Consider the following 25,153-nt stretch of genomic DNA (forward strand, 5'->3'; position numbering starts at 1 on the left):
CAAAAGCGATTCTGCGAAGCAATGTGAACACTTCTGTTTCCCAGGCACAGAGAAGGTGCTAGTAGGGCATGCTCTGCCTGCCTTTCCCCAGTGCTCTGCAAGCTCTCCAGGACAACATCAAATCTGGGGCTCTGTGCTTTCTTTCCTTCTGAACAAGTGTTACTGTTTTCTGCACAAAAGCGATTCTGCGAAGCAATGTGAACACTTCTGCTTCCCAGGCACAGAGAAGGTGCTAGCAGGGAATTCTCTGCCTGCCTTTCCCCAGTGCTCTGCAAGCTCTCCAGGACAACAGCAAATATGGGGCTCTGTGCTTTCTTTCGTTCTGAACAAGTGTTACTGTTTTCTGCACAAAAGCGATTCTGCGAAGCAATGTGAACACTTCTGCTTCCCAGGCACAGAGAAGGTGCTAGCAGGGAATTCTCTGCCTGCCTTTCCCCAGTGCTCTGCAAGCTCTCCAGGACAACAGCAAATCTGGGGCTCTGTGCTTTCTTTCGTTCTGAACAAGTGCTAGTGTTTTCTGCACAAAAGCGATCCTGCGAAGCAATGTGAACACTTCTGCTTCCCAGGCACAGAGAAGGTGCTAGCAGGGAATTCTCTGCCTGCCTTTCCCCAGTGCTCTGCCAGCTCTCCAGGACAACAGCAATTCTGGGGCTCTGTGCTTTCTTTCATTCTGAACAAGTGTTACTGTTTTCTGCACAAAAGCGATTCTGCGAAGCAATGTGAAGACTTCTGCTTCCCAGGCACAGAGAAGGTGCTAGCAGGGAATTCTCTGCCTGCCTTTCCCCAGTGCTCTGCAAGCTCTCCAGGACAACAGCAAATATGGGGCTCTGTGCTTTCTTTCGTTCTGAACAAGTGTTAGTGTTTTCTGCACAAAAGCGATTCTGCGAAGCAATGTGAACACTTCTGCTTCCCAGGCACAGAGAAGGTGCTAGTAGGGCATGCTCTGCCTGCCTTTCCGCAGTGCTCTGCAAGCTCTCCAGGACAACAGCAAATCTGGGGCTCTGTGCTTTCTTTCGTTCTGAACAAGTGCTAGTGTTTTCTGCACAAAAGCGATCCTGCGAAGCAATGTGAACACTTCTGCTTCCCAGGCACAGAGAAGGTGCTAGCAGGGAATTCTCTGCCTGCCTTTCCCCAGTGCTCTGCCAGCTCTCCAGGACAACAGCAAATATGGGGCTCTGTGCTTTCTTTCATTCTGAACAAGTGTTACTGTTTTCTGCACAAAAGCGATTCTGCGAAGCAATGTGAAGACTTCTGCTTCCCAGGCACAGAGAAGGTGCTAGCAGGGAATTCTCTGCCTGCCTTTCCCCACTGCTCTGCAAGCTCTCCAGGACAACAGCAAATCTGGGGCTCTGTGCTTTCTTTCATTCTGAACAAGTGTTACTGTTTTCTGCACAAAAGCGATTCTGCGAAGCAATGTGAAGACTTCTGCTTCCCAGGCACAGAGAAGGTGCTAGCAGGGAATTCTCTGCCTGCCTTTCCCCAGTGCTCTGCAAGCTCTCCAGGACAACAGCAAATATGGGGCTCTGTGCTTTCTTTCGTTCTGAACAAGTGTTAGTGTTTTCTGCACAAAAGCGATTCTGCGAAGCAATGTGAACACTTCTGCTTCCCAGGCACAGAGAAGGTGCTAGTAGGGCATGCTCTGCCTGCCTTTCCGCAGTGCTCTGCAAGCTCTCCAGGACAACATAAAATCTGGGGTTCTGTGCTTTCTTTCGTTCTGAACAAGTGTTACTGTTTTCTGCACAAAAGCGATTCTGCGAAGCAATGTGAACACTTCTGTTTCCCAGGCACAGAGAAGGTGCTAGCAGGGAATTCTCTGCCTGCCTTTCCCCAGTGCTCTGCAAGCTCTCCAGGACAACAGCAAATCTGGGGCTCTGTGCTTTCTTTCATTCTGAACAAGTGTTACTGTTTTCTGCACAAAAGCGATTCTGCGAAGCAATGTGAACACTTCTGCTTCCCAGGCACAGAGAAGGTGCTAGCAGGGAATTCTCTGCCTGCCTTTCCCCAGTGCTCTGCAAGCTCTCCAGGACAACAGCAAATCTGGGGCTCTGTGCTTTCTTTCGTTCTGAACAAGTGCTAGTGTTTTCTGCACAAAAGCGATCCTGCGAAGCAATGTGAACACTTCTGCTTCCCAGGCCCAGAGAAGGTGCTAGCAGGGAATTCTCTGCCTGCCTTTCCGCAGTTCTCTGCCAGCTCTCCAGGACAACAGCAATTCTGGGGCTCTGTGCTTTCTTTCATTCTGAACAAGTGTTACTGTTTTCTGCACAAAAGCGATTCTGCGAAGCAATGTGAAGACTTCTGCTTCCCAGGCACAGAGAAGGTGCTAGCAGGGAATTCTCTGCCTGCCTTTCCCCAGTGCTCTGCAAGCTCTCCAGGACAACAGCAAATATGGGGCTCTGTGCTTTCTTTCGTTCTGAACAAGTGTTAGTGTTTTCTGCACAAAAGCGATTCTGCGAAGCAATGTGAACACTTCTGCTTCCCAGGCACAGAGAAGGTGCTAGTAGGGCATGCTCTGCCTGCCTTTCCGCAGTGCTCTGCAAGCTCTCCAGGACAACAGCAAATCTGGGGCTCTGTGCTTTCTTTCGTTCTGAACAAGTGCTAGTGTTTTCTGCACAAAAGCGATCCTGCGAAGCAATGTGAACACTTCTGCTTCCCAGGCACAGAGAAGGTGCTAGCAGGGAATTCTCTGCCTGCCTTTCCCCAGTGCTCTGCCAGCTCTCCAGGACAACAGCAATTCTGGGGCTCTGTGCTTTCTTTCATTCTGAACAAGTGTTACTGTTTTCTGCACAAAAGCGATTCTGCGAAGCAATGTGAACACTTCTGCTTCCCAGGCACAGAGAAGGTGCTAGCAGGGAATTCTCTGCCTGCCTTTCCCCACTGCTCTGCAAGCTCTCCAGGACAACAGCAAATCTGGGGCTCTGTGCTTTCTTTCATTCTGAACAAGTGTTACTGTTTTCTGCACAAAAGCGATTCTGCGAAGCAATGTGAAGACTTCTGCTTCCCAGGCACAGAGAAGGTGCTAGCAGGGAATTCTCTGCCTGCCTTTCCCCAGTGCTCTGCAAGCTCTCCAGGACAACAGCAAATATGGGGCTCTGTGCTTTCTTTCGTTCTGAACAAGTGTTAGTGTTTTCTGCACAAAAGCGATTCTGCGAAGCAATGTGAACACTTCTGCTTCCCAGGCACAGAGAAGGTGCTAGTAGGGCATGCTCTGCCTGCCTTTCCGCAGTGCTCTGCAAGCTCTCCAGGACAACATAAAATCTGGGGTTCTGTGCTTTCTTTCGTTCTGAACAAGTGTTACTGTTTTCTGCACAAAAGCGATTCTGCGAAGCAATGTGAACACTTCTGTTTCCCAGGCACAGAGAAGGTGCTAGCAGGGAATTCTCTGCCTGCCTTTCCCCAGTGCTCTGCAAGCTCTCCAGGACAACAGCAAATCTGGGGCTCTGTGCTTTCTTTCCTTCTGAACAAGTGTTACTGTTTTCTGCACAAAAGCGATTCTGCGAAGCAATGTGAACACTTCTGCTTCCCAGGCACAGAGAAGGTGCTAGCAGGGAATTCTCTGCCTGCCTTTCCCCAGTGCTCTGCAAGCTCTCCAGGACAACAGCAAATATGGGGCTCTGTGCTTTCTTTCGTTCTGAACAAGTGTTACTGTTTTCTGCACAAAAGCGATTCTGCGAAGCAATGTGAACACTTCTGCTTCCCAGGCACAGAGAAGGTGCTAGCAGGGAATTCTCTGCCTGCCTTTCCCCAGTGCTCTGCAAGCTCTCCAGGGCAACAGCAAATCTGGGGCTCTGTGCTTTCTTTCGTTCTGAACAAGTGTTACTGTTTTCTGCACAAAAGCGATTCTGCGAAGCAATGTGAACACTTCTGCTTCCCAGGCACAGAGAAGGTGCTAGCAGGGAATTCTCTGCCTGCCTTTCCCCAGTGCTCTGCAAGCTCTCCAGGACAACAGCAAATCTGGGGCTCTGTGCTTTCTTTCGTTCTGAACAAGTGCTAGTGTTTTCTGCACAAAAGCGATCCTGCGAAGCAATGTGAACACTTCTGCTTCCCAGGCCCAGAGAAGGTGCTAGCAGGGAATTCTCTGCCTGCCTTTCCCCAGTGCTCTGCCAGCTCTCCAGGACAACAGCAATTCTGGGGCTCTGTGCTTTCTTTCATTCTGAACAAGTGTTACTGTTTTCTGCACAAAAGCGATTCTGCGAAGCAATGTGAACACTTCTGCTTCCCAGGCACAGAGAAGGTGCTAGCAGGGAATTCTCTGCCTGCCTTTCCCCAGTGCTCTGCAAGCTCTCCAGGACAACAGCAAATATGGGGCTCTGTGCTTTCTTTCGTTCTGAACAAGTGTTAGTGTTTTCTGCACAAAAGCGATTCTGCGAAGCAATGTGAACACTTCTGCTTCCCAGGCACAGAGAAGGTGCTAGTAGGGCATGCTCTGCCTGCCTTTCCGCAGTGCTCTGCAAGCTCTCCAGGACAACATAAAATCTGGGGTTCTGTGCTTTCTTTCGTTCTGAACAAGTGTTACTGTTTTCTGCACAAAAGCGATTCTGCGAAGCAATGTGAACACTTCTGCTTCCCAGGCACAGAGAAGGTGCTAGCAGGGAATTCTCTGCCTGCCTTTCCCCAGTGCTCTGCAAGCTCTCCAGGACAACAGCAAATCTGGGGCTCTGTGCTTTCTTTCATTCTGAACAAGTGTTACTGTTTTCTGCACAAAAGCGATTCTGCGAAGCAATGTGAAGACTTCTGCTTCCCAGGCACAGAGAATGTGCTAGCAGGGAATTCTCTGCCTGCCTTTCCCCAGTGCTCTGCAAGCTGTCCAGGACAACAGCAAATATGGGGCTCTGTGCTTTCTTTCGTTCTGAACAAGTGTTAGTGTTTTCTGCACAAAAGCGATTCTGCGAAGCAATGTGAACACTTCTGCTTCCCAGGCACAGAGAAGGTGCTAGCAGGGAATTCTCTGCCTGCCTTTCCCCAGTGCTCTGCAAGCTCTCCAGGACAACAGCAAATCTGGGGCTCTGTGCTTTCTTTCATTCTGAACAAGTGTTACTGTTTTCTGCACAAAAGCAATTCTGCGAAGCAATGTGAACACTTCTGCTTCCCAGGCACAGAGAAGGTGCTAGCAGGGAATTCTCTGCCTGCCTTTCCCCACTGCTCTGCAAGCTCTCCAGGACAACATAAAATCTGGGGCTCTGTGCTTTCTTTCATTCTGAACAAGTGTTACTGTTTTCTGCACAAAAGCGATTCTGCGAAGCAATGTGAACACTTCTGTTTCCCAGGCACAGAGAAGGTGCTAGTAGGGCATGCTCTGCCTGCCTTTCCCCAGTGCTCTGCAAGCTCTCCAGGACAACATCAAATCTGGGGCTCTGTGCTTTCTTTCCTTCTGAACAAGTGTTACTGTTTTCTGCACAAAAGCGATTCTGCGAAGCAATGTGAACACTTCTGCTTCCCAGGCACAGAGAAGGTGCTAGCAGGGAATTCTCTGCCTGCCTTTCCCCAGTGCTCTGCAAGCTCTCCAGGACAACAGCAAATATCGGGCTCTGTGCTTTCTTTCGTTCTGAACAAGTGTTACTGTTTTCTGCACAAAAGCGATTCTGCGAAGCAATGTGAACACTTCTGCTTCCCAGGCACAGAGAAGGTGCTAGCAGGGAATTCTCTGCCTGCCTTTCCCCAGTGCTCTGCAAGCTCTCCAGGGCAACAGCAAATCTGGGGCTCTGTGCTTTCTTTCGTTCTGAACAAGTGTTACTGTTTTCTGCACAAAAGCGATTCTGCGAAGCAATGTGAACACTTCTGCTTCCCAGGCACAGAGAAGGTGCTAGCAGGGAATTCTCTGCCTGCCTTTCCCCAGTGCTCTGCAAGCTCTCCAGGACAACAGCAAATCTGGGGCTCTGTGCTTTCTTTCGTTCTGAACAAGTGCTAGTGTTTTCTGCACAAAAGCGATCCTGCGAAGCAATGTGAACACTTCTGCTTCCCAGGCACAGAGAAGGTGCTAGCAGGGAATTCTCTGCCTGCCTTTCCCCAGTGCTCTGCCAGCTCTCCAGGACAACAGCAATTCTGGGGCTCTGTGCTTTCTTTCATTCTGAACAAGTGTTACTGTTTTCTGCACAAAAGCGATTCTGCGAAGCAATGTGAACACTTCTGCTTCCCAGGCACAGAGAAGGTGCTAGCAGGGAATTCTCTGCCTGCCTTTCCCCACTGCTCTGCAAGCTCTCCAGGACAACAGCAAATCTGGGGCTCTGTGCTTTCTTTCATTCTGAACAAGTGTTACTGTTTTCTGCACAAAAGCGATTCTGCGAAGCAATGTGAAGACTTCTGCTTCCCAGGCACAGAGAAGGTGCTAGCAGGGAATTCTCTGCCTGCCTTTCCCCAGTGCTCTGCAAGCTCTCCAGGGCAACAGCAAATCTGGGGCTCTGTGCTTTCTTTCGTTCTGAACAAGTGTTACTGTTTTCTGCACAAAAGCGATTCTGCGAAGCAATGTGAACACTTCTGCTTCCCAGGCACAGAGAAGGTGCTAGCAGGGAATTCTCTGCCTGCCTTTCCCCAGTGCTCTGCAAGCTCTCCAGGACAACAGCAAATCTGGGGCTCTGTGCTTTCTTTCGTTCTGAACAAGTGCTAGTGTTTTCTGCACAAAAGCGATCCTGCGAAGCAATGTGAACACTTCTGCTTCCCAGGCCCAGAGAAGGTGCTAGCAGGGAATTCTCTGCCTGCCTTTCCCCAGTGCTCTGCCAGCTCTCCAGGACAACAGCAATTCTGGGGCTCTGTGCTTTCTTTCATTCTGAACAAGTGTTACTGTTTTCTGCACAAAAGCGATTCTGCGAAGCAATGTGAAGACTTCTGCTTCCCAGGCACAGAGAAGGTGCTAGCAGGGAATTCTCTGCCTGCCTTTCCCCAGTGCTCTGCAAGCTCTCCAGGACAACAGCAAATATGGGGCTCTGTGCTTTCTTTCGTTCTGAACAAGTGTTAGTGTTTTCTGCACAAAAGCGATTCTGCGAAGCAATGTGAACACTTCTGCTTCCCAGGCACAGAGAAGGTGCTAGTAGGGCATGCTCTGCCTGCCTTTCCGCAGTGCTCTGCAAGCTCTCCAGGACAACATAAAATCTGGGGTTCTGTGCTTTCTTTCGTTCTGAACAAGTGTTACTGTTTTCTGCACAAAAGCGATTCTGCGAAGCAATGTGAACACTTCTGCTTCCCAGGCACAGAGAAGGTGCTAGCAGGGAATTCTCTGCCTGCCTTTCCCCAGTGCTCTGCAAGCTCTCCAGGACAACAGCAAATCTGGGGCTCTGTGCTTTCTTTCATTCTGAACAAGTGTTACTGTTTTCTGCACAAAAGCGATTCTGCGAAGCAATGTGAAGACTTCTGCTTCCCAGGCACAGAGAATGTGCTAGCAGGGAATTCTCTGCCTGCCTTTCCCCAGTGCTCTGCAAGCTGTCCAGGACAACAGCAAATATGGGGCTCTGTGCTTTCTTTCGTTCTGAACAAGTGTTAGTGTTTTCTGCACAAAAGCGATTCTGCGAAGCAATGTGAACACTTCTGCTTCCCAGGCACAGAGAAGGTGCTAGTAGGGCATGCTCTGCCTGCCTTTCCGCAGTGCTCTGCAAGCTCTCCAGGACAACATAAAATCTGGGGTTCTGTGCTTTCTTTCGTTCTGAACAAGTGTTAGTGTTTTCTGCACAAAAGCGATTCTGCGAAGCAATGTGAACACTTCTGCTTCCCAGGCACAGAGAAGGTGCTAGCAGGGAATTCTCTGCCTGCCTTTCCCCAGTGCTCTGCAAGCTCTCCAGGACAACAGCAAATCTGGGGCTCTGTGCTTTCTTTCATTCTGAACAAGTGTTACTGTTTTCTGCACAAAAGCAATTCTGCGAAGCAATGTGAACACTTCTGCTTCCCAGGCACAGAGAAGGTGCTAGCAGGGAATTCTCTGCCTGCCTTTCCCCACTGCTCTGCAAGCTCTCCAGGACAACATAAAATCTGGGGCTCTGTGCTTTCTTTCATTCTGAACAAGTGTTACTGTTTTCTGCACAAAAGCGATTCTGCGAAGCAATGTGAACACTTCTGTTTCCCAGGCACAGAGAAGGTGCTAGTAGGGCATGCTCTGCCTGCCTTTCCCCAGTGCTCTGCAAGCTCTCCAGGACAACATCAAATCTGGGGCTCTGTGCTTTCTTTCCTTCTGAACAAGTGTTACTGTTTTCTGCACAAAAGCGATTCTGCGAAGCAATGTGAACACTTCTGCTTCCCAGGCACAGAGAAGGTGCTAGCAGGGAATTCTCTGCCTGCCTTTCCCCAGTGCTCTGCAAGCTCTCCAGGACAACAGCAAATATCGGGCTCTGTGCTTTCTTTCGTTCTGAACAAGTGTTACTGTTTTCTGCACAAAAGCGATTCTGCGAAGCAATGTGAACACTTCTGCTTCCCAGGCACAGAGAAGGTGCTAGCAGGGAATTCTCTGCCTGCCTTTCCCCAGTGCTCTGCAAGCTCTCCAGGGCAACAGCAAATCTGGGGCTCTGTGCTTTCTTTCGTTCTGAACAAGTGTTACTGTTTTCTGCACAAAAGCGATTCTGCGAAGCAATGTGAACACTTCTGCTTCCCAGGCACAGAGAAGGTGCTAGCAGGGAATTCTCTGCCTGCCTTTCCCCAGTGCTCTGCAAGCTCTCCAGGACAACAGCAAATCTGGGGCTCTGTGCTTTCTTTCGTTCTGAACAAGTGCTAGTGTTTTCTGCACAAAAGCGATCCTGCGAAGCAATGTGAACACTTCTGCTTCCCAGGCACAGAGAAGGTGCTAGCAGGGAATTCTCTGCCTGCCTTTCCCCAGTGCTCTGCCAGCTCTCCAGGACAACAGCAATTCTGGGGCTCTGTGCTTTCTTTCATTCTGAACAAGTGTTACTGTTTTCTGCACAAAAGCGATTCTGCGAAGCAATGTGAACACTTCTGCTTCCCAGGCACAGAGAAGGTGCTAGCAGGGAATTCTCTGCCTGCCTTTCCCCACTGCTCTGCAAGCTCTCCAGGACAACAGCAAATCTGGGGCTCTGTGCTTTCTTTCATTCTGAACAAGTGTTACTGTTTTCTGCACAAAAGCAATTCTGCGAAGCAATGTGAACACTTCTGCTTCCCAGGCACAGAGAAGGTGCTAGCAGGGAATTCTCTGCCTGCCTTTCCCCACTGCTCTGCAAGCTCTCCAGGACAACATAAAATCTGGGGCTCTGTGCTTTCTTTCATTCTGAACAAGTGTTACTGTTTTCTGCACAAAAGCGATTCTGCGAAGCAATGTGAACACTTCTGTTTCCCAGGCACAGAGAAGGTGCTAGTAGGGCATGCTCTGCCTGCCTTTCCCCAGTGCTCTGCAAGCTCTCCAGGACAACAGCAAATCTGGGGCTCTGTGCTTTCTTTCCTTCTGAACAAGTGTTACTGTTTTCTGCACAAAAGCGATTCTGCGAAGCAATGTGAACACTTCTGCTTCCCAGGCACAGAGAAGGTGCTAGCAGGGAATTCTCTGCCTGCCTTTCCCCAGTGCTCTGCAAGCTCTCCAGGACAACAGCAAATATCGGGCTCTGTGCTTTCTTTCGTTCTGAACAAGTGTTACTGTTTTCTGCACAAAAGCGATTCTGCGAAGCAATGTGAACACTTCTGCTTCCCAGGCACAGAGAAGGTGCTAGCAGGGAATTCTCTGCCTGCCTTTCCCCAGTGCTCTGCAAGCTCTCCAGGGCAACAGCAAATCTGGGGCTCTGTGCTTTCTTTCGTTCTGAACAAGTGTTACTGTTTTCTGCACAAAAGCGATTCTGCGAAGCAATGTGAACACTTCTGCTTCCCAGGCACAGAGAAGGTGCTAGCAGGGAATTCTCTGCCTGCCTTTCCCCAGTGCTCTGCAAGCTCTCCAGGACAACAGCAAATCTGGGGCTCTGTGCTTTCTTTCGTTCTGAACAAGTGCTAGTGTTTTCTGCACAAAAGCGATCCTGCGAAGCAATGTGAACACTTCTGCTTCCCAGGCACAGAGAAGGTGCTAGCAGGGAATTCTCTGCCTGCCTTTCCCCAGTGCTCTGCCAGCTCTCCAGGACAACAGCAATTCTGGGGCTCTGTGCTTTCTTTCATTCTGAACAAGTGTTACTGTTTTCTGCACAAAAGCGATTCTGCGAAGCAATGTGAACACTTCTGCTTCCCAGGCACAGAGAAGGTGCTAGCAGGGAATTCTCTGCCTGCCTTTCCCCACTGCTCTGCAAGCTCTCCAGGACAACAGCAAATCTGGGGCTCTGTGCTTTCTTTCATTCTGAACAAGTGTTACTGTTTTCTGCACAAAAGCGATTCTGCGAAGCAATGTGAAGACTTCTGCTTCCCAGGCACAGAGAAGGTGCTAGCAGGGAATTCTCTGCCTGCCTTTCCCCAGTGCTCTGCAAGCTCTCCAGGACAACAGCAAATATGGGGCTCTGTGCTTTCTTTCGTTCTGAACAAGTGTTAGTGTTTTCTGCACAAAAGCGATTCTGCGAAGCAATGTGAACACTTCTGCTTCCCAGGCACAGAGAAGGTGCTAGTAGGGCATGCTCTGCCTGCCTTTCCGCAGTGCTCTGCAAGCTCTCCAGGACAACATAAAATCTGGGGTTCTGTGCTTTCTTTCGTTCTGAACAAGTGTTACTGTTTTCTGCACAAAAGCGATTCTGCGAAGCAATGTGAACACTTCTGTTTCCCAGGCACAGAGAAGGTGCTAGCAGGGAATTCTCTGCCTGCCTTTCCCCAGTGCTCTGCAAGCTCTCCAGGACAACAGCAAATCTGGGGCTCTGTGCTTTCTTTCATTCTGAACAAGTGTTACTGTTTTCTGCACAAAAGCGATTCTGCGAAGCAATGTGAACACTTCTGCTTCCCAGGCACAGAGAAGGTGCTAGCAGGGAATTCTCTGCCTGCCTTTCCCCAGTGCTCTGCAAGCTCTCCAGGACAACATAAAATCTGGGGCTCTGTGCTTTCTTTCCTTCTGAACAAGTGTTACTGTTTTCTGCACAAAAGCGATTCTGCGAAGCAATGTGAACACTTCTGCTTCCCAGGCACAGAGAAGGTGCTAGCAGGGAATTCTCTGCCTGCCTTTCCCCAGTGCTCTGCAAGCTCTCCAGGACAACAGCAAATATGGGGCTCTGTGCTTTCTTTCGTTCTGAACAAGTGTTACTGTTTTCTGCACAAAAGCGATTCTGCGAAGCAATGTGAACACTTCTGCTTCCCAGGCACAGAGAAGGTGCTAGCAGGGAATTCTCTGCCTGCCTTTCCCCAGTGCTCTGCAAGCTCTCCAGGGCAACAGCAAATCTGGGGCTCTGTGCTTTCTTTCGTTCTGAACAAGTGTTACTGTTTTCTGCACAAAAGCGATTCTGCGAAGCAATGTGAACACTTCTGCTTCCCAGGCACAGAGAAGGTGCTAGCAGGGAATTCTCTGCCTGCCTTTCCCCAGTGCTCTGCAAGCTCTCCAGGACAACAGCAAATCTGGGGCTCTGTGCTTTCTTTCGTTCTGAACAAGTGCTAGTGTTTTCTGCACAAAAGCGATCCTGCGAAGCAATGTGAACACTTCTGCTTCCCAGGCACAGAGAAGGTGCTAGCAGGGAATTCTCTGCCTGCCTTTCCCCAGTGCTCTGCAAGCTCTCCAGGACAACAGCAAATCTGGGGCTCTGTGCTTTCTTTCGTTCTGAACAAGTGCTAGTGTTTTCTGCACAAAAGCGATCCTGCGAAGCAATGTGAACACTTCTGCTTCCCAGGCACAGAGAAGGTGCTAGCAGGGAATTCTCTGCCTGCCTTTCCCCAGTGCTCTGCCAGCTCTCCAGGACAACAGCAATTCTGGGGCTCTGTGCTTTCTTTCATTCTGAACAAGTGTTACTGTTTTCTGCACAAAAGCGATTCTGCGAAGCAATGTGAACACTTCTGCTTCCCAGGCACAGAGAAGGTGCTAGCAGGGAATTCTCTGCCTGCCTTTCCCCACTGCTCTGCAAGCTCTCCAGGACAACAGCAAATCTGGGGCTCTGTGCTTTCTTTCATTCTGAACAAGTGTTACTGTTTTCTGCACAAAAGCGATTCTGCGAAGCAATGTGAACACTTCTGCTTCCCAGGCACAGAGAAGGTGCTAGCAGGGAATTCTCTGCCTGCCTTTCCCCAGTGCTCTGCAAGCTCTCCAGGACAACAGCAAATCTGGGGCTCTGTGCTTTCTTTCATTCTGAACAAGTGTTACTGTTTTCTGCACAAAAGCGATTCTGCGAAGCAATGTGAACACTTCTGCTTCCCAGGCACAGAGAAGGTGCTAGCAGGGAATTCTCTGCCTGCCTTTCCCCAGTGCTCTGCAAGCTCTCCAGGACAACAGCAAATCTGGGGCTCTGTGCTTTCTTTCGTTCTGAACAAGTGCTAGTGTTTTCTGCACAAAAGCGATCCTGCGAAGCAATGTGAACACTTCTGCTTCCCAGGCCCAGAGAAGGTGCTAGCAGGGAATTCTCTGCCTGCCTTTCCCCAGTTCTCTGCCAGCTCTCCAGGACAACAGCAATTCTGGGGCTCTGTGCTTTCTTTCATTCTGAACAAGTGTTACTGTTTTCTGCACAAAAGCGATTCTGCGAAGCAATGTGAAGACTTCTGCTTCCCAGGCACAGAGAAGGTGCTAGCAGGGAATTCTCTGCCTGCCTTTCCCCAGTGCTCTGCAAGCTCTCCAGGACAACAGCAAATATGGGGCTCTGTGCTTTCTTTCGTTCTGAACAAGTGTTAGTGTTTTCTGCACAAAAGCGATTCTGCGAAGCAATGTGAACACTTCTGCTTCCCAGGCACAGAGAAGGTGCTAGTAGGGCATGCTCTGCCTGCCTTTCCGCAGTGCTCTGCAAGCTCTCCAGGACAACAGCAAATCTGGGGCTCTGTGCTTTCTTTCGTTCTGAACAAGTGCTAGTGTTTTCTGCACAAAAGCGATCCTGCGAAGCAATGTGAACACTTCTGCTTCCCAGGCACAGAGAAGGTGCTAGCAGGGAATTCTCTGCCTGCCTTTCCCCAGTGCTCTGCAAGCTCTCCAGGACAACAGCAAATATCGGGCTCTGTGCTTTCTTTCGTTCTGAACAAGTGTTACTGTTTTCTGCACAAAAGCGATTCTGCGAAGCAATGTGAACACTTCTGCTTCCCAGGCACAGAGAAGGTGCTAGCAGGGAATTCTCTGCCTGCCTTTCCCCAGTGCTCTGCAAGCTCTCCAGGGCAACAGCAAATCTGGGGCTCTGTGCTTTCTTTCGTTCTGAACAAGTGTTACTGTTTTCTGCACAAAAGCGATTCTGCGAAGCAATGTGAACACTTCTGCTTCCCAGGCACAGAGAAGGTGCTAGCAGGGAATTCTCTGCCTGCCTTTCCCCAGTGCTCTGCAAGCTCTCCAGGACAACAGCAAATCTGGGGCTCTGTGCTTTCTTTCGTTCTGAACAAGTGCTAGTGTTTTCTGCACAAAAGCGATCCTGCGAAGCAATGTGAACACTTCTGCTTCCCAGGCACAGAGAAGGTGCTAGCAGGGAATTCTCTGCCTGCCTTTCCCCAGTGCTCTGCCAGCTCTCCAGGACAACAGCAATTCTGGGGCTCTGTGCTTTCTTTCATTCTGAACAAGTGTTACTGTTTTCTGCACAAAAGCGATTCTGCGAAGCAATGTGAACACTTCTGCTTCCCAGGCACAGAGAAGGTGCTAGCAGGGAATTCTCTGCCTGCCTTTCCCCACTGCTCTGCAAGCTCTCCAGGACAACAGCAAATCTGGGGCTCTGTGCTTTCTTTCATTCTGAACAAGTGTTACTGTTTTCTGCACAAAAGCGATTCTGCGAAGCAATGTGAAGACTTCTGCTTCCCAGGCACAGAGAAGGTGCTAGCAGGGAATTCTCTGCCTGCCTTTCCCCAGTGCTCTGCAAGCTCTCCAGGACAACAGCAAATATGGGGCTCTGTGCTTTCTTTCGTTCTGAACAAGTGTTAGTGTTTTCTGCACAAAAGCGATTCTGCGAAGCAATGTGAACACTTCTGCTTCCCAGGCACAGAGAAGGTGCTAGTAGGGCATGCTCTGCCTGCCTTTCCGCAGTGCTCTGCAAGCTCTCCAGGACAACATAAAATCTGGGGTTCTGTGCTTTCTTTCATTCTGAACAAGTGTTACTGTTTTCTGCACAAAAGCGATTCTGCGAAGCAATGTGAACACTTCTGTTTCCCAGGCACAGAGAAGGTGCTAGCAGGGAATTCTCTGCCTGCCTTTCCCCAGTGCTCTGCAAGCTCTCCAGGACAACAGCAAATCTGGGGCTCTGTGCTTTCTTTCATTCTGAACAAGTGTTACTGTTTTCTGCACAAAAGCGATTCTGCGAAGCAATGTGAACACTTCTGCTTCCCAGGCACAGAGAAGGTGCTAGCAGGGAATTCTCTGCCTGCCTTTCCCCAGTGCTCTGCAAGCTCTCCAGGACAACATAAAATCTGGGGCTCTGTGCTTTCTTTCCTTCTGAACAAGTGTTACTGTTTTCTGCACAAAAGCGATTCTGCGAAGCAATGTGAACACTTCTGCTTCCCAGGCACAGAGAAGGTGCTAGCAGGGAATTCTCTGCCTGCCTTTCCCCAGTGCTCTGCAAGCTCTCCAGGACAACAGCAAATATGGGGCTCTGTGCTTTCTTTCGTTCTGAACAAGTGTTACTGTTTTCTGCACAAAAGCGATTCTGCGAAGCAATGTGAACACTTCTGCTTCCCAGGCACAGAGAAGGTGCTAGCAGGGAATTCTCTGCCTGCCTTTCCCCAGTGCTCTGCAAGCTCTCCAGGGCAACAGCAAATCTGGGGCTCTGTGCTTTCTTTCGTTCTGAACAAGTGTTACTGTTTTCTGCACAAAAGCGATTCTGCGAAGCAATGTGAACACTTCTGCTTCCCAGGCACAGAGAAGGTGCTAGCAGGGAATTCTCTGCCTGCCTTTCCCCAGTGCTCTGCAAGCTCTCCAGGACAACAGCAAATCTGGGGCTCTGTGCTTTCTTTCGTTCTGAACAAGTGCTAGTGTTTTCTGCACAAAAGCGATCCTGCGAAGCAATGTGAACACTTCTGCTTCCCAGGCACAGAGAAGGTGCTAGCAGGGAATTCTCTGCCTGCCTTTCCCCAGTGCTCTGCCAGCTCTCCAGGACAACAGCAATTCTGGGGCTCTGTGCTTTCTTTCATTCTGAACAAGTGTTACTGTTTTCTGCACAAAAGCGATTCTGCGAAGCAATGTGAACACTTCTGCTTCCCAGGCACAGAGAAGGTGCTAGCAGGGAATTCTCTGCCTGCCTTTCCCCACTGCTCTGCAAGCTCTCCAGGACAACAGCAAATCTGGGGCTCTGTGCTTTCTTTCATTCTGAACAAGTGTTACTGTTTTCTGCACAAAAGCGATTCTGCGAAGCAATGTGAACACTTCTGTTTCCCAGGCACAGAGAAGGTGCTAGCAGGGAATTCTCTGCCTGCCTTTCCCCAGTGCTCTGCAAGCTCTCCAGGACAACAGCAAATCTGGGGCTCTGTGCTTTCTTTCATTCTGAACAAGTGTTACTGTTTTCTGCACAAAAGCGATTCTGCGAAGCAATGTGAACACTTCTGCTTCCCAGGCACAGAGAAGGTGCTAGCAGGGAATTCTCTGCCTGCCTTTCCCCAGTGCTCTGCAAGCTCTCCAGGACAACAGCAAATCTGGGGCTCTGTGCTTTCTTTCGTTCTGAACAAGTGCTAGTGTTTTCTGCACAAAAGCGATCCTGCGAAGCAATGTGAACACTTCTGCTTCCCAGGCCCAGAGAAGGTGCTAGCAGGGAATTCTCTGCCTGCCTTTCCCCAGTTCTCTGCCAGCTCTCCAGGACAACAGCAGTTCTGGGGCTCTGTGCTTTCTTTCATTCTGAACAAGTGTTACTGTTTTCTGCACAAAAGCGATTCTGCGAAGCAATGTGAAGACTTCTGCTTCCCAGGCACAGAGAAGGTGCTAGCAGGGAATTCTCTGCCTGCCTTTCCCCAGTGCTCTGCAAGCTCTCCAGGACAACAGCAAATATGGGGCTCTGTGCTTTCTTTCGTTCTGAACAAGTGTTAGTGTTTTCTGCACAAAAGCGATTCTGCGAAGCAATGTGAACACTTCTGCTTCCCAGGCACAGAGAAGGTGCTAGTAGGGCATGCTCTGCCTGCCTTTCCGCAGTGCTCTGCAAGCTCTCCAGGACAACATAAAATCTGGGGTTCTGTGCTTTCTTTCATTCTGAACAAGTGTTACTGTTTTCTGCACAAAAGCGATTCTGCGAAGCAATGTGAACACTTCTGTTTCCCAGGCACAGAGAAGGTGCTAGCAGGGAATTCTCTGCCTGCCTTTCCCCAGTGCTCTGCAAGCTCTCCAGGACAACAGCAAATCTGGGGCTCTGTGCTTTCTTTCATTCTGAACAAGTGTTACTGTTTTCTGCACAAAAGCGATTCTGCGAAGCAATGTGAACACTTCTGCTTCCCAGGCACAGAGAAGGTGCTAGCAGGGAATTCTCTGCCTGCCTTTCCCCAGTGCTCTGCAAGCTCTCCAGGACAACATAAAATCTGGGGCTCTGTGCTTTCTTTCCTTCTGAACAAGTGTTACTGTTTTCTGCACAAAAGCGATTCTGCGAAGCAATGTGAACACTTCTGCTTCCCAGGCACAGAGAAGGTGCTAGCAGGGAATTCTCTGCCTGCCTTTCCCCAGTGCTCTGCAAGCTCTCCAGGACAACAGCAAATATGGGGCTCTGTGCTTTCTTTCGTTCTGAACAAGTGTTACTGTTTTCTGCACAAAAGCGATTCTGCGAAGCAATGTGAACACTTCTGCTTCCCAGGCACAGAGAAGGTGCTAGCAGGGAATTCTCTGCCTGCCTTTCCCCAGTGCTCTGCAAGCTCTCCAGGGCAACAGCAAATCTGGGGCTCTGTGCTTTCTTTCGTTCTGAACAAGTGTTACTGTTTTCTGCACAAAAGCGATTCTGCGAAGCAATGTGAACACTTCTGCTTCCCAGGCACAGAGAAGGTGCTAGCAGGGAATTCTCTGCCTGCCTTTCCCCAGTGCTCTGCAAGCTCTCCAGGACAACAGCAAATCTGGGGCTCTGTGCTTTCTTTCGTTCTGAACAAGTGCTAGTGTTTTCTGCACAAAAGCGATCCTGCGAAGCAATGTGAACACTTCTGCTTCCCAGGCACAGAGAAGGTGCTAGCAGGGAATTCTCTGCCTGCCTTTCCCCAGTGCTCTGCCAGCTCTCCAGGACAACAGCAATTCTGGGGCTCTGTGCTTTCTTTCATTCTGAACAAGTGTTACTGTTTTCTGCACAAAAGCGATTCTGCGAAGCAATGTGAACACTTCTGCTTCCCAGGCACAGAGAAGGTGCTAGCAGGGAATTCTCTGCCTGCCTTTCCCCACTGCTCTGCAAGCTCTCCAGGACAACAGCAAATCTGGGGCTCTGTGCTTTCTTTCATTCTGAACAAGTGTTACTGTTTTCTGCACAAAAGCGATTCTGCGAAGCAATGTGAACACTTCTGTTTCCCAGGCACAGAGAAGGTGCTAGCAGGGAATTCTCTGCCTGCCTTTCCCCAGTGCTCTGCAAGCTCTCCAGGACAACAGCAAATCTGGGGCTCTGTGCTTTCTTTCGTTCTGAACAAGTGTTACTGTTTTCTGCACAAAAGCGATTCTGCGAAGCAATGTGAACACTTCTGCTTCCCAGGCACAGAGAAGGTGCTAGCAGGGAATTCTCTGCCTGCCTTTCCCCAGTGCTCTGCAAGCTCTCCAGGACAACAGCAAATCTGGGGCTCTGTGCTTTCTTTCGTTCTGAACAAGTGCTAGTGTTTTCTGCACAAAAGCGATCCTGCGAAGCAATGTGAACACTTCTGCTTCCCAGGCCCAGAGAAGGTGCTAGCAGGGAATTCTCTGCCTGCCTTTCCCCAGTTCTCTGCCAGCTCTCCAGGACAACAGCAGTTCTGGGGCTCTGTGCTTTCTTTCATTCTGAACAAGTGTTACTGTTTTCTGCACAAAAGCGATTCTGCGAAGCAATGTGAAGACTTCTGCTTCCCAGGCACAGAGAAGGTGCTAGCAGGGAATTCTCTGCCTGCCTTTCCCCAGTGCTCTGCAAGCTCTCCAGGACAACAGCAAATATGGGGCTCTGTGCTTTCTTTCGTTCTGAACAAGTGTTAGTGTTTTCTGCACAAAAGCGATTCTGCGAAGCAATGTGAACACTTCTGCTTCCCAGGCACAGAGAAGGTGCTAGTAGGGCATGCTCTGCCTGCCTTTCCGCAGTGCTCTGCAAGCTCTCCAGGACAACAGCAAATCTGGGGCTCTGTGCTTTCTTTCGTTCTGAACAAGTGCTAGTGTTTTCTGCACAAAAGCGATCCTGCGAAGCAATGTGAACACTTCTGCTTCCCAGGCACAGAGAAGGTGCTAGCAGGGAATTCTCTGCCTGCCTTTCCCCAGTGCTCTGCCAGCTCTCCAGGACAACAGCAATTCTGGGGCTCTGTGCTTTCTTTCATTCTGAACAAGTGTTACTGTTTTCTGCACAAAAGCGATTCTGCGAAGCAATGTGAACACTTCTGCTTCCCAGGCACAGAGAAGGTGCTAGCAGGGAATTCTCTGCCTGCCTTTCCCCACTGCTCTGCAAGCTCTCCAGGACAACAGCAAATCTGGGGCTCTGTGCTTTCTTTCATTCTGAACAAGTGTTACTGTTTTCTGCACAAAAGCGATTCTGCGAAGCAATGTGAAGACTTCTGCTTCCCAGGCACAGAGAAGGTGCTAGCAGGGAATTCTCTGCCTGCCTTTCCCCACTGCTCTGCAAGCTCTCCAGGACAACAGCAAATATGGGGCTCTGTGCTTTCTTTCGTTCTGAACAAGTGTTAGTGTTTTCTGCACAAAAGCGATTCTGCGAAGCAATGTGAACACTTCTGCTTCCCAGGCACAGAGAAGGTGCTAGTAGGGCATGCTCTGCCTGCCTTTCCGCAGTGCTCTGCAAGCTCTCCAGGACAACATAAAATCTGGGGTTCTGTGCTTTCTTTCGTTCTGAACAAGTGTTACTGTTTTCTGCACAAAAGCGATTCTGCGAAGCAATGTGAACACTTCTGTTTCCCAGGCACAGAGAAGGTGCTAGCAGGGAATTCTCTGCCTGCCTTTCCCCAGTGCTCTGCAAGCTCTCCAGGACAACAGCAAATCTGGGGCTCTGTGCTTTCTTTCATTCTGAACAAGTGTTACTGTTTTCTGCACAAAAGCGATTCTGCGAAGCAATGTGAACACTTCTGCTTCCCAGGCACAGAGAAGGTGCTAGCAGGGAATTCTCTGCCTGCCTTTCCCCACTGCTCTGCAAGCTCTCCAGGACAACATAAAATCAGGGGCTCTGTGCTTTCTTTCATTCTGAACAAGTGTTACTGTTTTCTGCACAAAAGCGATTCTGCGAAGCAATGTGAACACTTCTGCTTCCCAGGCACAGAGAAGGTGCTAGTAGGGCATGCTCTGCCTGCCTTTCCCCAGTGCTCTGCAAGCTCTCCAGGACAACATAAAATCTGGGGCTCTGTGCTTTCTTTCCTTCTGAACAAGTGTTACTGTTTTCTGCACAAAAGCGATTCTGCGAAGCAATGTGAACACTTCTGCTTCCCAGGCACAGAGAAGGTGCTAGCAGGGAATTCTCTGCCTGCCTTTCCCCAGTGCTCTGCAAGCTCTCCAGGACAACAGCAAATATGGGGCTCTGTGCTTTCTTTCGTTCTGAACAAGTGTTACTGTTTTCTGCACAAAAGCGATTCTGCGAAGCAATGTGAACACTTCTGCTTCCCAGGCACAGAGAAGGTGCTAGCAGGGAATTCTCTGCCTGCCTTTCCCCAGTGCTCTGCAAGCTCTCCAGGGCAACAGCAAATCTGGGGCTCTGTGCTTTCTTTCGTTCTGAACAAGTGTTACTGTTTTCTGCACAAAAGCGATTCTGCGAAGCAATGTGAACACTTCTGCTTCCCAGGCACAGAGAAGGTGCTAGCAGGGAATTCTCTGCCTGCCTTTCCCCAGTGCTCTGCAAGCTCTCCAGGACAACAGCAAATCTGGGGCTCTGTGCTTTCTTTCGTTCTGAACAAGTGCTAGTGTTTTCTGCACAAAAGCGATCCTGCGAAGCAATGTGAACACTTCTGCTTCCCAGGCACAGAGAAGGTGCTAGCAGGGAATTCTCTGCCTGCCTTTCCCCAGTGCTCTGCCAGCTCTCCAGGACAACAGCAATTCTGGGGCTCTGTGCTTTCTTTCATTCTGAACAAGTGTTACTGTTTTCTGCACAAAAGCGATTCTGCGAAGCAATGTGAACACTTCTGCTTCCCAGGCACAGAGAAGGTGCTAGCAGGGAATTCTCTGCCTGCCTTTCCCCACTGCTCTGCAAGCTCTCCAGGACAACAGCAAATCTGGGGCTCTGTGCTTTCTTTCATTCTGAACAAGTGTTACTGTTTTCTGCACAAAAGCGATTCTGCGAAGCAATGTGAACACTTCTGTTTCCCAGGCACAGAGAAGGTGCTAGCAGGGAATTCTCTGCCTGCCTTTCCCCAGTGCTCTGCAAGCTCTCCAGGACAACAGCAAATCTGGGGCTCTGTGCTTTCTTTCGTTCTGAACAAGTGTTACTGTTTTCTGCACAAAAGCGATTCTGCGAAGCAATGTGAACACTTCTGCTTCCCAGGCACAGAGAAGGTGCTAGCAGGGAATTCTCTGCCTGCCTTTCCCCAGTGCTCTGCAAGCTCTCCAGGACAACAGCAAATCTGGGGCTCTGTGCTTTCTTTCGTTCTGAACAAGTGCTAGTGTTTTCTGCACAAAAGCGATCCTGCGAAGCAATGTGAACACTTCTGCTTCCCAGGCCCAGAGAAGGTGCTAGCAGGGAATTCTCTGCCTGCCTTTCCCCAGTTCTCTGCCAGCTCTCCAGGACAACAGCAGTTCTGGGGCTCTGTGCTTTCTTTCATTCTGAACAAGTGTTACTGTTTTCTGCACAAAAGCGATTCTGCGAAGCAATGTGAAGACTTCTGCTTCCCAGGCACAGAGAAGGTGCTAGCAGGGAATTCTCTGCCTGCCTTTCCCCAGTGCTCTGCAAGCTCTCCAGGACAACAGCAAATATGGGGCTCTGTGCTTTCTTTCGTTCTGAACAAGTGTTAGTGTTTTCTGCACAAAAGCGATTCTGCGAAGCAATGTGAACACTTCTGCTTCCCAGGCACAGAGAAGGTGCTAGTAGGGCATGCTCTGCCTGCCTTTCCGCAGTGCTCTGCAAGCTCTCCAGGACAACAGCAAATCTGGGGCTCTGTGCTTTCTTTCGTTCTGAACAAGTGCTAGTGTTTTCTGCACAAAAGCGATCCTGCGAAGCAATGTGAACACTTCTGCTTCCCAGGCACAGAGAAGGTGCTAGCAGGGAATTCTCTGCCTGCCTTTCCCCAGTGCTCTGCCAGCTCTCCAGGACAACAGCAATTCTGGGGCTCTGTGCTTTCTTTCATTCTGAACAAGTGTTACTGTTTTCTGCACAAAAGCGATTCTGCGAAGCAATGTGAACACTTCTGCTTCCCAGGCACAGAGAAGGTGCTAGCAGGGAATTCTCTGCCTGCCTTTCCCCACTGCTCTGCAAGCTCTCCAGGACAACAGCAAATCTGGGGCTCTGTGCTTTCTTTCATTCTGAACAAGTGTTACTGTTTTCTGCACAAAAGCGATTCTGCGAAGCAATGTGAAGACTTCTGCTTCCCAGGCACAGAGAAGGTGCTAGCAGGGAATTCTCTGCCTGCCTTTCCCCACTGCTCTGCAAGCTCTCCAGGACAACAGCAAATATGGGGCTCTGTGCTTTCTTTCGTTCTGAACAAGTGTTAGTGTTTTCTGCACAAAAGCGATTCTGCGAAGCAATGTGAACACTTCTGCTTCCCAGGCACAGAGAAGGTGCTAGTAGGGCATGCTCTGCCTGCCTTTCCGCAGTGCTCTGCAAGCTCTCCAGGACAACATAAAATCTGGGGTTCTGTGCTTTCTTTCGTTCTGAACAAGTGTTACTGTTTTCTGCACAAAAGCGATTCTGCGAAGCAATGTGAACACTTCTGTTTCCCAGGCACAGAGAAGGTGCTAGCAGGGAATTCTCTGCCTGCCTTTCCCCAGTGCTCTGCAAGCTCTCCAGGACAACAGCAAATCTGGGGCTCTGTGCTTTCTTTCATTCTGAACAAGTGTTACTGTTTTCTGCACAAAAGCGATTCTGCGAAGCAATGTGAACACTTCTGCTTCCCAGGCACAGAGAAGGTGCTAGCAGGGAATTCTCTGCCTGCCTTTCCCCACTGCTCTGCAAGCTCTCCAGGACAACATAAAATCAGGGGCTCTGTGCTTTCTTTCATTCTGAACAAGTGTTACTGTTTTCTGCACAAAAGCGATTCTGCGAAGCAATGTGAACACTTCTGCTTCCCAGGCACAGAGAAGGTGCTAGTAGGGCATGCTCTGCCTGCCTTTCCCCAGTGCTCTGCAAGCTCTCCAGGACAACATCAAATCTGGGGCTCTGTGCTTTCTTTCCTTCTGAACAAGTGTTACTGTTTTCTGCACAAAAGCGATTCTGCGAAGCAATGTGAACACTTCTGCTTCCCAGGCACAGAGAAGGTGCTAGCAGGGAATTCTCTGCCTGCCTTTCCCCAGTGCTCTGCAAGCTCTCCAGGACAACAGCAAATCTGGGGCTCTGTGCTTTCTTTCGTTCTGAACAAGTGTTACTGTTTTCTGCACAAAAGCGATTCTGCGAAGCAATGTGAACACTTCTGCTTCCCAGGCACAGAGAAGGTGCTAGCAGGGAATTCTCTGCCTGCCTTTCCCCAGTGCTCTGCAAGCTCTCCAGGGCAACAGCAAATCTGGGGCTCTGTGCTTTCTTTCGTTCTGAACAAGTGTTACTGTTTTCTGCACAAAAGCGATTCTGCGAAGCAATGTGAACACTTCTGCTTCCCAGGCACAGAGAAGGTGCTAGCAGGGAATTCTCTGCCTGCCTTTCCCCAGTGCTCTGCAAGCTCTCCAGGACAACAGCAAATCTGGGGCTCTGTGCTTTCTTTCGTTCTGAACAAGTGCTAGTGTTTTCTGCACAAAAGCGATCCTGCGAAGCAATGTGAACACTTCTGCTTCCCAGGCCCAGAGAAGGTGCTAGCAGGGAATTCTCTGCCTGCCTTTCCCCAGTGCTCTGCCAGCTCTCCAGGACAACAGCAATTCTGGGGCTCTGTGCTTTCTTTCATTCTGAACAAGTGTTACTGTTTTCTGCACAAAAGCGATTCTGCGAAGCAATGTGAAGACTTCTGCTTCCCAGGCACAGAGAAGGTGCTAGCAGGGAATTCTCTGCCTGCCTTTCCCCAGTGCTCTGCAAGCTCTCCAGGACAACAGCAAATATGGGGCTCTGTGCTTTCTTTCGTTCTGAACAAGTGTTAGTGTTTTCTGCACAAAAGCGATTCTGCGAAGCAATGTGAACACTTCTGCTTCCCAGGCACAGAGAAGGTGCTAGTAGGGCATGCTCTGCCTGCCTTTCCGCAGTGCTCTGCAAGCTCTCCAGGACAACATAAAATCTGGGGTTCTGTGCTTTCTTTCGTTCTGAACAAGTGTTACTGTTTTCTGCACAAAAGCGATTCTGCGAAGCAATGTGAACACTTCTGTTTCCCAGGCACAGAGAAGGTGCTAGCAGGGAATTCTCTGCCTGCCTTTCCCCAGTGCTCTGCAAGCTCTCCAGGACAACAGCAAATCTGGGGCTCTGTGCTTTCTTTCATTCTGAACAAGTGTTACTGTTTTCTGCACAAAAGCGATTCTGCGAAGCAATGTGAACACTTCTGCTTTCCAGGCACAGAGAAGGTGCTAGCAGGGAATTCTCTGCCTGCCTTTCCCCACTGCTCTGCAAGCTCTCCAGGACAACATAAAATCTGGGGCTCTGTGCTTTCTTTCATTCTGAACAAGTGTTAGTGTTTTCTGCACAAAAGCGATTCTGCGAAGCAATGTGAACACTTCTGTTTCCCAGGCACAGAGAAGGTGCTAGTAGGGCATGCTCTGCCTGCCTTTCCCCAGTGCTCTGCAAGCTCTCCAGGACAACAGCAAATATGGGGCTCTGTGCTTTCTTTCCTTCTGAACAAGTGTTACTGTTTTCTGCACAAAAGCGATTCTGCGAAGCAATGTGAACACTTCTGCTTCCCAGGCACAGAGAAGGTGCTAGCAGGGAATTCTCTGCCTGCCTTTCCCCAGTGCTCTGCAAGCTCTCCAGGACAACAGCAAATATGGGGCTCTGTGCTTTCTTTCGTTCTGAACAAGTGTTACTGTTTTCTGCACAAAAGCGATTCTGCGAAGCAATGTGAACACTTCTGCTTCCCAGGCACAGAGAAGGTGCTAGCAGGGAATTCTCTGCCTGCCTTTCCCCAGTGCTCTGCAAGCTGTCCAGGACAACAGCAAATCTGGGGCTCTGTGCTTTCTTTCGTTCTGAACAAGTGTTACTGTTTTCTGCACAAAAGCGATTCTGCGAAGCAATGTGAACACTTCTGTTTCCCAGGCACAGAGAATGTGCTAGCAGGGAATTCTCTACCTGCCTTTCCCCAGTGCTCTGCAAGCTCTCCAGGACAACAGCAAATCTGGGGCTCTGTGCTTTCTTTTGTTCTGAACAAGTGCTAGTGTTTTCTGCACAAAAGCGATCCTGCGAAGCAATGTGAACACTTCTGCTTCCCAGGCCCAGAGAAGGTGCTAGCAGGGAATTCTCTGCCTGCCTTTCCCCAGTGCTCTGCAAGCTCTCCAGGACAACAGCAAATCTGGGGCTCTGTGCTTTCTTTCATTCTGAACAAGTGTTACTGTTTTCTGCACAAAAGCGATTCTGCGAAGCAATGTGAACACTTCTGCTTCCCAGGCACAGAGAAGGTGCTAGCAGGGAATTCTCTGCCTGCCTTTCCCCAGTGCTCTGCAAGCTCTCCAGGACAACAGCAAATCTGGGGCTCTGTGCTTTCTTTCGTTCTGAACAAGTGTTAGTGTTTTCTGCACAAAAGCGATTCTGCGAAGCAATGTGAACACTTCTGCTTCCCAGGCACAGAGAAGGTGCTAGTAGGGCATGCTCTGCCTGCCTTTCCGCAGTGCTCTGCAAGCTCTCCAGGACAACATAAAATCTGGGGTTCTGTGCTTTCTTTCGTTCTGAACAAGTGTTACTGTTTTCTGCACAAAAGCGATTCTGCGAAGCAATGTGAACACTTCTGTTTCCCAGGCACAGAGAAGGTGCTAGCAGGGAATTCTCTGCCTGCCTTTCCCCAGTGCTCT

The sequence above is a fragment of the Strix aluco genome, chromosome 13, assembly GCF_031877795.1.
Source record: "Strix aluco isolate bStrAlu1 chromosome 13, bStrAlu1.hap1, whole genome shotgun sequence".
Classification (NCBI taxonomy): Eukaryota; Metazoa; Chordata; class Aves; order Strigiformes; family Strigidae; genus Strix; species Strix aluco.